The sequence below is a fragment of the Equus przewalskii genome, chromosome 30 (assembly GCF_037783145.1).
Source record: "Equus przewalskii isolate Varuska chromosome 30, EquPr2, whole genome shotgun sequence".
NCBI lineage: Eukaryota > Metazoa > Chordata > Mammalia > Perissodactyla > Equidae > Equus > Equus przewalskii.
In genome coordinates this window covers 6,873,351-6,884,801 of record NC_091860.1, presented here as the reverse complement: position 1 = coordinate 6,884,801, position 11,451 = coordinate 6,873,351, and the positions used below count along the sequence as shown (strand labels likewise).

Here is an 11,451-nt window from a genome sequence, read left to right as displayed (position 1 = left end):
CTGAGCATGCGCGGTCACACCCCTCCTGAGTGTACCGATCAGATAAGCCACCCCACTTTCCCGGGGGCCTGGTTAGTGAGGGAGGAAGGCCAGGAGCGTCACAGCCTTGCAGCTCCCTCCACCGGGGTGGAAATATTAGGGGTGCCTCTCTCTGCGTGTTAAACTATTAAGTGGGAAAGAGCACACGGACTCTTCTCTTAGGCTCTCCCCAACTCGCTGACGTCCCTGCCACCCCCTTAACAACACGCCTGCTGCAGAGAAAGTAGCACTAAACGTTAGTTATTACAGCATTATCTTGAGGTCCCTGTTTCTTTCTCTGCAAAATGAGCTTCTTGGACACGCTTTTCTCCAGGGTCCCTCCCAGTTATGGAATTTGAAAACAACTTGCTTTTTGACTACAGTCGTTTATACAATAGCCTGGAGCTGGACTAAATTAAACCTTCTCCCCCTGAGCCAGTTGGCTTGTGTAAACACAGCCTGCTGGGCCCCCTCCCTGCTGTTACTGAGAAGTGGTGCTGGGACATGGAAAAAAATAAGCTGGTCTCCCTGGTGAGGTGCTCCGTGGGTGCATGGGACTGGTCCGGGAGACAACCTTGGGTGTATTTAGAAGGGGAATTAATTGTTTAGAGAGAGAACAGGAAGATTAGTGAACACAAGAGAAAAGAAGAGAAAGGAAAGGAAGAACACAGAACCCAAAACCGAAAAGCAAGTGATTAAGACAATGCAGAAACGGCGATAATCTAACAGAGAAGCGGACCTGCAAGCTGAAGACTCACATTCACGCAGGTAAGCCGTAACAGAAGGTGCCCATCCTCCTGTCCAGGGTGGGCAGCGTCGGAACTTGATCCTTTCTCAGCACCAAACTGTTGTCATTTTTAAAATTAGAATCCTGAGAAAGGAAATGTGCTTGAGGGCTATAGGCAAAAGAACATGATCTTACAGGATGGATTAAAAGTGTGAAAATGAGCCAGCAGGCCCCTCAGTAAAGACATTACTCTAGACCGGTGGTTCTCAAGCGGGTCCAGGGGACATTTGGCAATGCCGGACACACTTTGGTTGTCACAACTGGAACTGGGGTGCAACTGGCATCTAGTGGGTGGAGTCCAGGAATGCTGCTCAACTTCCTCCAATGCACAGGACAGCCCCTCACCCCAAAGAACTTTCCAGTCCAAAATGTCAATGGCGCCAAGGCTGAGAAATCCTGGTCTAGACCGGGGCAGCACAAATGCAAGATGCAGCGCTAAAATGCTGGTGGGTTTTTAGGCTTTTCACTGCCATCAGAAGCAAAACTTTATATGGTGCCAGGGGCCCCTGAAGCTGAGAGCCCGCTGATCAATCTGTTTTCGATCTGACTTCCACATACACAGAGTCAGCCCTTTCAAGTGTTGGTTGGCTCCCCCGAGGGACAATAAAAAACCCGCCAGGTAAGTGTATTCCATGTTTTCAAGCTGAAACGGTTCAGTCTTGAAGCTGCAGATATGTGATCGGTGTTCTCTGAAACCCTTTTCCTATAGAAAGAAGAGGCCGGAGAGTCTTTAGTAAGGAAGTCAGAAGCTGCCTCACTGTACAAGTCAGGCCACACGAGCCTGTCTGGCAAGTCATGGTTCCAAGGCAAGAGGCCCCCTGCCTGGTTGGAAAGTTGGAAAAGGTCCCACCTGCATACCGAATTGCCCCTCGAGAAAAGGTTACAGAAAACTCATCATCCAGGCAGGCAAGGCCCAGATAGAAAAGATTAGTTAGCAATGGGAGAATGGAAAGTTGTAGATAAACTTCAGGCTATTTTGAGATCTAAAGATATTGCCCACAGGAGCTTGAGCATGTGGTTAGACTTTGGATAGGCGAGAGTCCACGTTCCCCAGTGAGATGGTCCGCCACCACCCCAGCTTCTCTCGGAATAACCAGCTGCACCCCAGGCCTTGCGGTTCCCTCTCGTCTGCCCGCCTTCTCCTAGCTCGGATGGCAGGGCCACGCAGAGGTCCCCTGCTGTGCGTCAGGCAGAGAGCCCCACATCCCCAGCGGTCCACCTCTGCAGAGACAGGAGCTGGGCTGGGACCGACTCCACCACCTCAGCAAGGAAGCCTCGCTCAGGAGTGCCACCTACTGGAGGAAGGGAGAAGGGCAGAAAAACAGTCCAAGAATTCAAAGGTGGGCCGGACGGGTGATTCCATTTCTACTTTCCAATTCTGGTCAAAGCTATGCGCCAAAGTGCTTCCTTTAGGCCCCAATTTGACATGGCTGGCTTTACTTTGGCGTTAAAAATTATCCTAGATCAATGGTAAAAAATATTGCTAGAGGACCTGGCCAGGGACTTAGACCAGAGGTAGGACTGAGTGCTCATCTCTGAGGCCCAGCTGGTGGACCTCCTGGGGCTGCCTGGAGGCTGGGGCGAGAGGGAGTCTGAGGATTGTCTGGTGTAATCAAGAAGGCTGGTAGCACATGGCTGCCGGCCTGGCCTGGGAAGGAGTGCCACTATCTGGTCACAGTGTCCACCTCTGACCTGGGTAATGGAGACACAACCAGGCTTGACCACATGTTTCTGTACCACAGAATTTCTGTCTGAAAAGAAGATTCGAATCAATGGTCAACAAGAAGGAATTCAGGGTTCAGAAAGTTAGCATGTTGGTCACCCTTATTAACGTTTCCCATTTCCAATTAGGATTCTGATTTTAAAATGCTGCCTTTAGCAAATTTTAGAACATGGCAGAGCTTAAAGGCTAGCCCTTTGCGGGCCCAATTTACACTCAGTAAAGAAAATGAAGGCACGAAGTAGATGCGTGACATTGAAGCCCTCGTTCACATTTTATCTGGAGAAAAGACTGGGGCTTCCGGCTACTCCTATTAAATCTGCCATCATTCTAATCATTATTTAGTGAGTTCCTTCCATATGCAAAGCACTCTGCTGGGCAAACTGGCTTTCTAGTGTAACCGTCACACGTCATCTGAGGTAGGTAGGTATTGTACCATTTTGTAAACTAAGAACCCGAGGAAGTTCCTAGAAGCCAGTGGCTTGCCCAAGGTAACTCTGTCAGTAGATGATTGAGTTCTTTATAGCCACGCTGTCTCGTCTCCTGCGTATAGAGCCAGACTTCAGAGCGTGAAGGAAGGCAAAGGAATTTCTGCAGGATCTGCTTAACCGAGTGGAGTCATAAGCAAGTCGTAAGTGGTGCTGTTTGTGAGGGACCAGCTTGGAATCTCATGCTTAGAATTCCCGTGTGACAGCAGCATGACAGGACTTCTCCATCGCACAAGATGGCGGGCCACGGAGACAAGGAGGGCGTCAGTGAGTTCGGACAACAGCAGGAGGGAGAGATGTGGGGGTAAGGATTACATAGACCAGGATCCAAGGCTTCTCTTTTCTCTCATTTTATGAGAACATATGGGTGTTGTGGTTCATATATTTGAACCCTCATTAATAAATATTAAGATAGTAAGTGTCCATTTATTAAATGTTAATCACTCATCAGATTTGTAAATTAAACCTCATGCCTGTAACAAATTAAATTAAAATAATTAAGTCAAAAGAGAGAACAGTAGATGGAGGGGAATTGTGTTCTGAAACTTCGTTTTTGGTTTTCTTTCCCCAAAAGAACACCAGGCCAGGATGAACTTCAAATATGAAGCAACGCCACAAATAACGTGCATTCTGTTCTTACCTCCACGCCTTACTGAAACCTCCATTCCCTCTTCCTCCACTAAGTTCCTTCCTTTAACAATCAGGCCACTGTCCCTGAGACTTGGCAAGGGCCTTTGACATAACCAACAGCAAGGGAAATGTTTTAACAGCTCCGCTAATACGGCAACAGAGGTTGATTGTTATCAGACAGACACTTGGGGCAGAGCTGTGTGCTTCCTCAGGCCCACCTGCTCTGCTTGGAGGGCTGCTGACTGCGCGGGCCAAGGCCCCCAAGGCCGAGGATTAACTCTTGGGCTAAAGAGTGGGGACCGCAGCGCGCAGAGATTTGGAGCCCACGACAGTGAGATTTGAGTCCAGATTCTTTTTCCCAGAATCTGTGACCTCTGGCAAATTGCTTAATATTTTTAAAGCCCCATGTGCTTAGCACCTTACCTGGCACATAGTAAGCACTCAATAAATAGTAGTGGTCTTGCTTCCTTTAATTTTTTTTACAATTTGAGTTATTATATATTTTTGTTCATAAATCTTAAATGTAGACTTTGATGAATTTCTAGATATATAAACATGACCCAGATCAAAATATAGAACGTTTCTAACACCTGGAAGGCTCCATCTCGCCTCTTTCTCATTATACCTGCCTTTCCTGATGTCTATCACCAAGCACATCTTGACAGTTCTTGAACTTTCTGAAAATTTCATAGCTCAGGATATATTCTTTTGGTGTCTGGTTTCTTTCACTCAGCGTTACGTCTCAGTCCGTGTTGCTTTGTGTATCAGGAGGCTGTTCTATTTTATTGAACAGTATTCTGTTGTGTGAATACACTGCAATTTATTTATCCATTTTGCTGTGATGGACATTTGGGTTATTTCCAGTTTGGGGCTGTTACAAACAAGTCTGCTATGAACCTTCTTGTACGTGTCTTATTATTTTTTATAGGCATAGAATATGAAGTCTGCTTCCCTCATTACTGGTAAACCGACTGTTCCAAAACCATTTTTCTCTTCTGCTTTTCTCATCTATCATTTCGGTGAATATATTCAAATACTGACTGCAGCTATTTCTAATTTTTTCCATTTCTGTGTCTCTCACAGAATAATAGATATAAAATAGATACAAAACTATTTATTTAACTTAAAAAAATCCACAATTGTCTGCTCCTTCTTTCCACAAGTATTTCTTTAGACTAAATTATAAGACAAGAAATGTGCTCTAGGAAAGACAGATTAGCCTGATACAACTCTTACTGTCAAAAGCTTCTAATCTACAGGAGGATGTCCACATCCAATAACAGTTATGGGGAACGATGTGCAAAGTGCAATAAGAGAGGTTCAGATAAGATGCCACAGGAGTCCACAGGAGGAATCTGAGGAATCGTCATTCCCAAACAATTCTTCTTCCTGAAGTTCAAACCCCGTAGAAGGTCCATATCACTTGTAAATGCAGTCAAGCGGAATTTAAATCTGTAGACATGTATCAAGAGCCTATGAAGACGGTGTGCAAGACACGTTGCATGTTTAAAGAATTCTAAGACGAAAAGTATTCCCAAAATGACAGGGTTCATTTGGTGCAGAGTCTCCTCCAACCCATTTGCCCAGAAATAAATATTTCCCATTTTATTTTGCCCTTAATGTCAAGTAAAACCCCCGTTTACCTCAAGTTCTTCTGAAACCACCGAGGAAGGATAGTTCACTTTCTCCAAGTAACCGGGGAAACTGAGGCACAAAGAAATTGAATGCATTTAACTGAAAGCTTTAAATAAGGGATACATAGGTTAAAAGAACAAACAAGGACACTACAGGTTGCTGAGAGAAGTTTCGCTGAAGCCTTCTCTTCTTGTCTCAGACATAAGGGCTCCCTGTACGCTTTCGGTTCTGTTCCAGCACACGGCGGAGAGGCCGGCCTGTGGTGCGGAAGATGCAAACGAAGCAACAGCAAAAAGTTGGCCGCTGGTTATGAGACGATTCCTTAAATGAGTATTTTTCTGTATTTACCTGCATGTGAAAGTCTCAGAGACTTTCTACTCAAAACATAGGAGACTATCAGACATGGTGCAAAGTGCCACTCCTCCCTCTCTGTCACACCCTATACAAATCAACACTACAGGCCCCCGTGGAGCATCAGGCAGGGGAGACCGCCTAGAAATTGTAAAATAAATATCTTTTAAATATAAATATTTGTTTCAATTTTTTTATTTTTAGACAAATTCACTGCAAATATAAAAATAAACAGTAATAACGATCTAGCCATTCTCACTAAATTGAAGAGTGTAGTTCTGAAGGCTCAGACAATAAAATCCCTCTGTCTGTAGCAAAGCTCCACCCTGCTGTCTGGAGGCTTCTGCCCGGTGTGGGTGTGTGCGGAACGCCCGCCCTCCCTCTGCCCACAGGATTTCCATTGACGTAGGTGGGAACCCTGGCTTCCAAATATATAACCCCAAATAGGTCAGTAAAGGAGGCCTGTCACAAAAGGGAATCTGTCTTTCAAATTCCACTGTGTGACAGCTCCCATGACAGAAAGTCAGAGGAACCCAAATATTAATGCTCTGCTCTGCTTGTTTCAGTGAATAGGCCTTAACTAGAAAAGTCACTTAGCAGCAGTGTCTGTGAGCTTCTATTCACAGCTGTAGTGATGTTTCATCAATAGAAATCCCTTCTACCTTGAACCTTTAAAGATGAAGAGGTTAACGCAGCCCGGACATCACACCAAAGCTGCACGGGGATTCAGAATGGCAAGAAAAATGCAAAATGCGTGTAGGGCCGATCCAGCTTGCATCTGGGATAGCCTGTGTACCCAGTGCAGCAATCCGTCATAACAAACGCATCCTGGCCCTCGCTAGGTGCCCTGCACTGGGCCGCATGGCAGCTCCTCCACCCGCCGATGTGTCCCACAGGTCTGAAACATCACCTCATTTGAGGGGGTTAAGTTGCGGTCCCCATGAAATGGAAGTGTCTCTAGTAAAAGGGGAAATGAAGCCTGTGGGCCTGTTGCAATTGGACTGCTGGTTAAAGTAGGTTTCCATAGGAGGGAGGCCAGGGCGAGAGGCGGGAATGGCGAGGAAGGGACAAAGTCACACAGAAGGCCCCGTGTGGTTGAGATTGGGAGAGGGGCTCTTCAAGGGAATGGTGGGATGAGGGTCCTCTCCTCATCACTTGGCTGAGTGGCTTCAGAAAGGTTTACGAGGCTGAGACTTTTCCTTTTGCTGTGACGCCTACCGCACCATAAACAACGCGATCCATTGTCGCGATCTCACTTGATCCACGCAACCATCCCCGGAGGCAGATATTAACAGCCCGTGCTACGGATTAGGATTTGCAGCCTGACCTGCCCAGTGTGGAACAGGCTGTGAGCGAGGGCACACGTCCTCTCTCACAACACAGCACAGTGACAAGGGGAACACCCAAAGGCCAGGGGTGCTCGGGTCCATAGTGATGGCAAAGCGTGATTGTGTTTAGGCGTCATCCAGCATCAGCTTCAGTCATCTCTGAGAGGAGGCGACAAGGGAGGCTTTGTCCCCACTCCCGTTCTCATCCAGCTGTTGTGGTCCATGCTGACAATGAAGAGCGAGCGGCTAGCATCAGATGCCCTGAAATCAACAGTGAAATAAAAGAGCACCTCTGTGCCCTGCCAACTGGCTGCAGCCAAGCTTCCTCCCAGCCCTTCTTCCGCACCAGTTACGCCATTGAGTGGAACCCAAGAATCCACTCCCCATCACCACGCCCCCAGGAGAGGTCCAAACCTGCCTGTGGAGGCGGGACTGCCCCAAGTTCAGTTAGAAAACCATTTGGGACAGATCGGGAAGGGGATTAGCAGGTGGAGTCGTGTTAGGCCCAGTTCAGCCACTTCTTGGCTGTCACATCAGGCATCTGATTAATACATCTTCTACTTTAATCATTTGTGTAGTACCTTAGGGTTTACAGAGGGGTTTTATTCCATACTCCATTATATCCTCAAAACAATTATGAGAGCTGATTCCTGGTTTTACAATTAAGGAAGTCAAGACTTTGAATGACTGGCTTTGTGTGCCCTAGCCAACGAACATCAACGTCCAGATGGGAAGCCAAGTATTTGGAGGTTTTTTTATTATTAAAATTTTCAACCGTAAGAAGAGTGGAGAGAATAGATCATACTCTCTGTGCCCATCACCCAGCCTTAACAATTGCTAATGTCTTTCCAGATTTGCTTCATCTATTTTCGTTTTGCCAAAGTAGTTTTATAGACACTTAATCGTTTCACTGCAAAGTGCTTGGTGTGCATCTCTTAAAAGATAAGACCACCTGTATCTTCTGACTTCAAACCCAGTGCTCTTCCCACTACTTCTTTTTTTGAAGAAGATTAGCCCTGAGCTAACTGCTGCCAATCCTCCTCTTTTTGCTGAGGAAGACTGGCCCTGAGCTAACATCTTTGCCCATCTTCCTCCACTTTATATGTGGGACACTTACCACAGCATGGCTTGACAAGTGGTACCATGTCTGCACCCAGGATCCGAACCGGCGAAGCCCAGGCCACCAAAGTGCAATGTGTGCCACGGAGCCGGCCTCATGCCCACTACTTCTTAACACCCCCATGGAGCTCACTTTCGTCACCCGCACGTGCAGAGCATGTGGTGGACTTGGTGAGCTCTAAGACCCTTCCCATTCTGAAATTTCTGGTTTCTGGTTTTTGCAACCAAAGCCACATTCACCACAATGCTTTTGTGTACTCTTCACTCCTCACCTTTCAAAGGTGTCCCCTCTCCTGCTCCCGACTCAAGGACTTTACAGCTCACCGGCAGGGCAGCTGAGGGAGCCAAGTCATGGTGACTCATAAAATCAGAGGGGTTGCCCGGTGTAAACAGGCCAAGTGCATCCCTCAGGTGTCAGCAAAGCTGGGGCACTAGAAGGGCTTGGAAAGGAATGGATGTGAAGAATTACAAACCCAGTATCAAAGTATTTATCTTGAGAAAATAAGAACTTCACTGGTCTTTGTGACACTTATTTTATGGTTTAGTGTGTTTATATTTTGTTAACTCTTGCAATATTTAGAGCATATGAAGGACCACCCTGGCTCCCTGTATAGGGAATTGAGCATTAACTAAGCTGCTGGTTAAGAAAATGGAATTCTATGGGGCCAGCCTGGTGACGTATGGTTAACTTTGTGCACTCTGCTTTCCTGGCCGGGGGTTCACAGGATCAGATCCTGGGCGTGGACCTAGCACCGCTTGTCAAGCCACTCTGTGGTGGCATCCCACATAAAATAGAGGAAGATTGGCACAGACGTTAGCTCAGTGACGATCTTCCTCAAGCAAAAGGAGGAAGATTGGCAATAGATGTTAGCTCAGGGAGAAGGGTTTTCTGAGGCAAGTGGATGGGGTAAGATTCCCTTCCTCACAGCTTGGCTGAGCACCAGCCCTTCAGATGGCTTTCAGAGGGGCTTACACAAGGCTGAGATTTTCCTGTTTGCTGTGGTGTCTCCCACATCCCTGAACGAAAGGATGTGTTGTCAAGATCTAACTTGATTCAGGCACCCATCCTACAAGATAGGTGTCAATAGCCCCTTTTGTGGATTAAGAGATTCCCCCGAGAGGATCCTGTGAATGGCCTCCAGGATATCCTGCATATTTCTCCAGTGTGAGTAGTGGCTGTTGTCACAGTGTTTAAGAAAGGGGCTGAGGCTGGCTTCATCCTCACCGTTCCTGAGGCCAGCCCCCTGTCTGCAAGGCCACCTCAATGCCTCTAGCCATCCACACTCCCCCTGGCGGCAGCAGTGAAGGTGCTGCATGATTTGTATGTGGGCACACTCTGGGTGCTTCTCCCAGGGGCTTTCACCCAGAGTCCCCACCTCTGGGGCAGGGGCAAGTCAGAAGTCTGGCCCGCTGCCTCAGCCAGCCGGTCTGGAAAGCTTGCCATGAGTCTGGACCTGTTTCAGCCAACATACTTTATACCATGCAGAGAATCCATACCAGACGCTGTCTCAAAGAATCCAGTCTCAAGAAGCAGTTTATTGATCTGGCAGATGATTAAAAGACAACAGAGATGAGCTCAAGTGATGCTTTGGTTTTTCCATCCTGAAAGTGAATCTGGAATTTCCTTGGGGGACCATTAGCCCGTCTGCTGCTGCAGAAGAGGCAGATGGCTGCTCAGCGCAGTCAAAGGTCGCAGGAGTGTCCCTGTCGACACCTCACAGCTCTGCTCTGTTCTCAGCGGGACACGCTGGGAAGCGACATGTTCCACCTCGGATATGGGGCATGTCAGCAGCTTATTCCAGATCACGCCTGTGCCGAAAGGAGCCTTCATGCCGTCCATCCCACGGCTCTCCCTCTCCTCTCTCTGTTTATGGGATGAGGGAGACGATTACTGGAATGACTGTAAAGTTTTAAGGCTGCTCCAAGAGAAAAGGGAGGAAAAACTGGCTTACACACATCGCCAGGAGCTGACCATTGCCAGCAGTAGGGAGAAGGGACGGAATTTGGGCTGGTGCGCATGAAGTCACCTGGAGTTGTCATTTGAAACAGACATCGCTGCTGCCAAGACTTGGATGACCTAATGTGCTGCGCAGCCCAGTACTTGGCCTTGTCACTAAGCAGACAGGCTACAGTTTGGGGAGAAATTATAGGAGGCTCAGTGCTCAGGCAGCAGATTATTTACAACCTGTTCTTAATGCGAGGGCTTTTACAGCAGTGGGTCCATGGACAAAGTACATATTAAAATGCTAATGTAATCGCTCATGTTGGCAGTGAAACATAACCAGATTGGGTTTCAACAGGACACCTATGGCAATGAAGCATGCTTCAGGCTGATTAGAGAGGGAACAGCTCTTACTGGAACAAATTATACGCCAGCCAGGCCGGCAACAGGAGAACGTAAATAGCAAATGAATCCTGACAATTAATTTCTTCAAGGCAAACTTCCCTTTCCCCTCTTACACACTTCGGACACCATTCTTCGAATGGTCCGTGTCTGCTCTTTTATACAAGGCAGCAACCAGCTCCTGAGCTACCAAAGAAAGCTGATTCTGCTTTGGAACCCTTGAAAAACAACAACAACACAAAGACCTAAATTCCCCTTCCTGCCTCAAAATTTTCTCCGAAACTTGCCAATGGCAAAGATACTCTGTCCCAGAGAAGTGCTCAGACACACGATTCAATTGCACTGCATCGAAAGGGACTTCCTTAGACATTTTTATGGGGGGGACATGTTTATAGATAAAACGAGCTCCCCCTTTCCTCTGCCCACCTCCATCCCCCCAATCCTTGCAGGCCCCTGTTTTTCGTCAGAGATAGTCGTAGTTACAACTCGTTAATCATCCATCACTCAGACAGGCTCTGCCAAGAATGCTGATGGCGCCGGGGCTCCAGGGAGCAGCCCACAGAGGCCGGGCAGGACTGGACGGGTCGTCCTGCAGCTGGGCTGTGAGGCCACCAGCCCAAGAGCCTCCATGTCTCAGGTCTTTTTCACAGACTGAAAGATCCACTGGGCAAGCTCTCAGGCAGTGGGGTCTCTAGTACCTGAATAGTGAGAGCACTCCCAGGCCATCTGAAATGCTGCCCTCATTAAAAACAATCAGGAACAGTCAGCATTCTTCGTCAAAGACATTCAGTGTGCTGGCTTTCGCTCTGGATATGCAGATGAGTTTTGTTCCATCGTTACATCACCAGAACGATTCTATTTCTGGATATCAGCCAGAACCATTTGCGATTTAAATAGTGTGTACACACACACACACACAGAGACACACACACACACTCAGAGGAGGACATGCAGTGTTTACATATTGGCCATAATTTCTGAATCCAACGTTGGGACATCTGGTGTGGTAAACAAGAGTAATATTGTTTATC

The 11,451-nt window shown here is 47.4% G+C and overlaps 1 long non-coding RNA gene across 1 annotated transcript; it reads left to right on the top strand.

The window, feature by feature from the left end:
• Positions 1 to 508: 508 nt before the first annotated feature.
• On the top strand, positions 509 to 5,806 carry LOC139080458 (uncharacterized). The gene is made up of 2 exons (XR_011534985.1): positions 509 to 1,424; positions 1,515 to 5,806. It is a non-coding gene; the product is annotated as an uncharacterized lncRNA (long non-coding RNA).
• Positions 5,807 to 11,451: the final 5,645 nt, after the last annotated feature.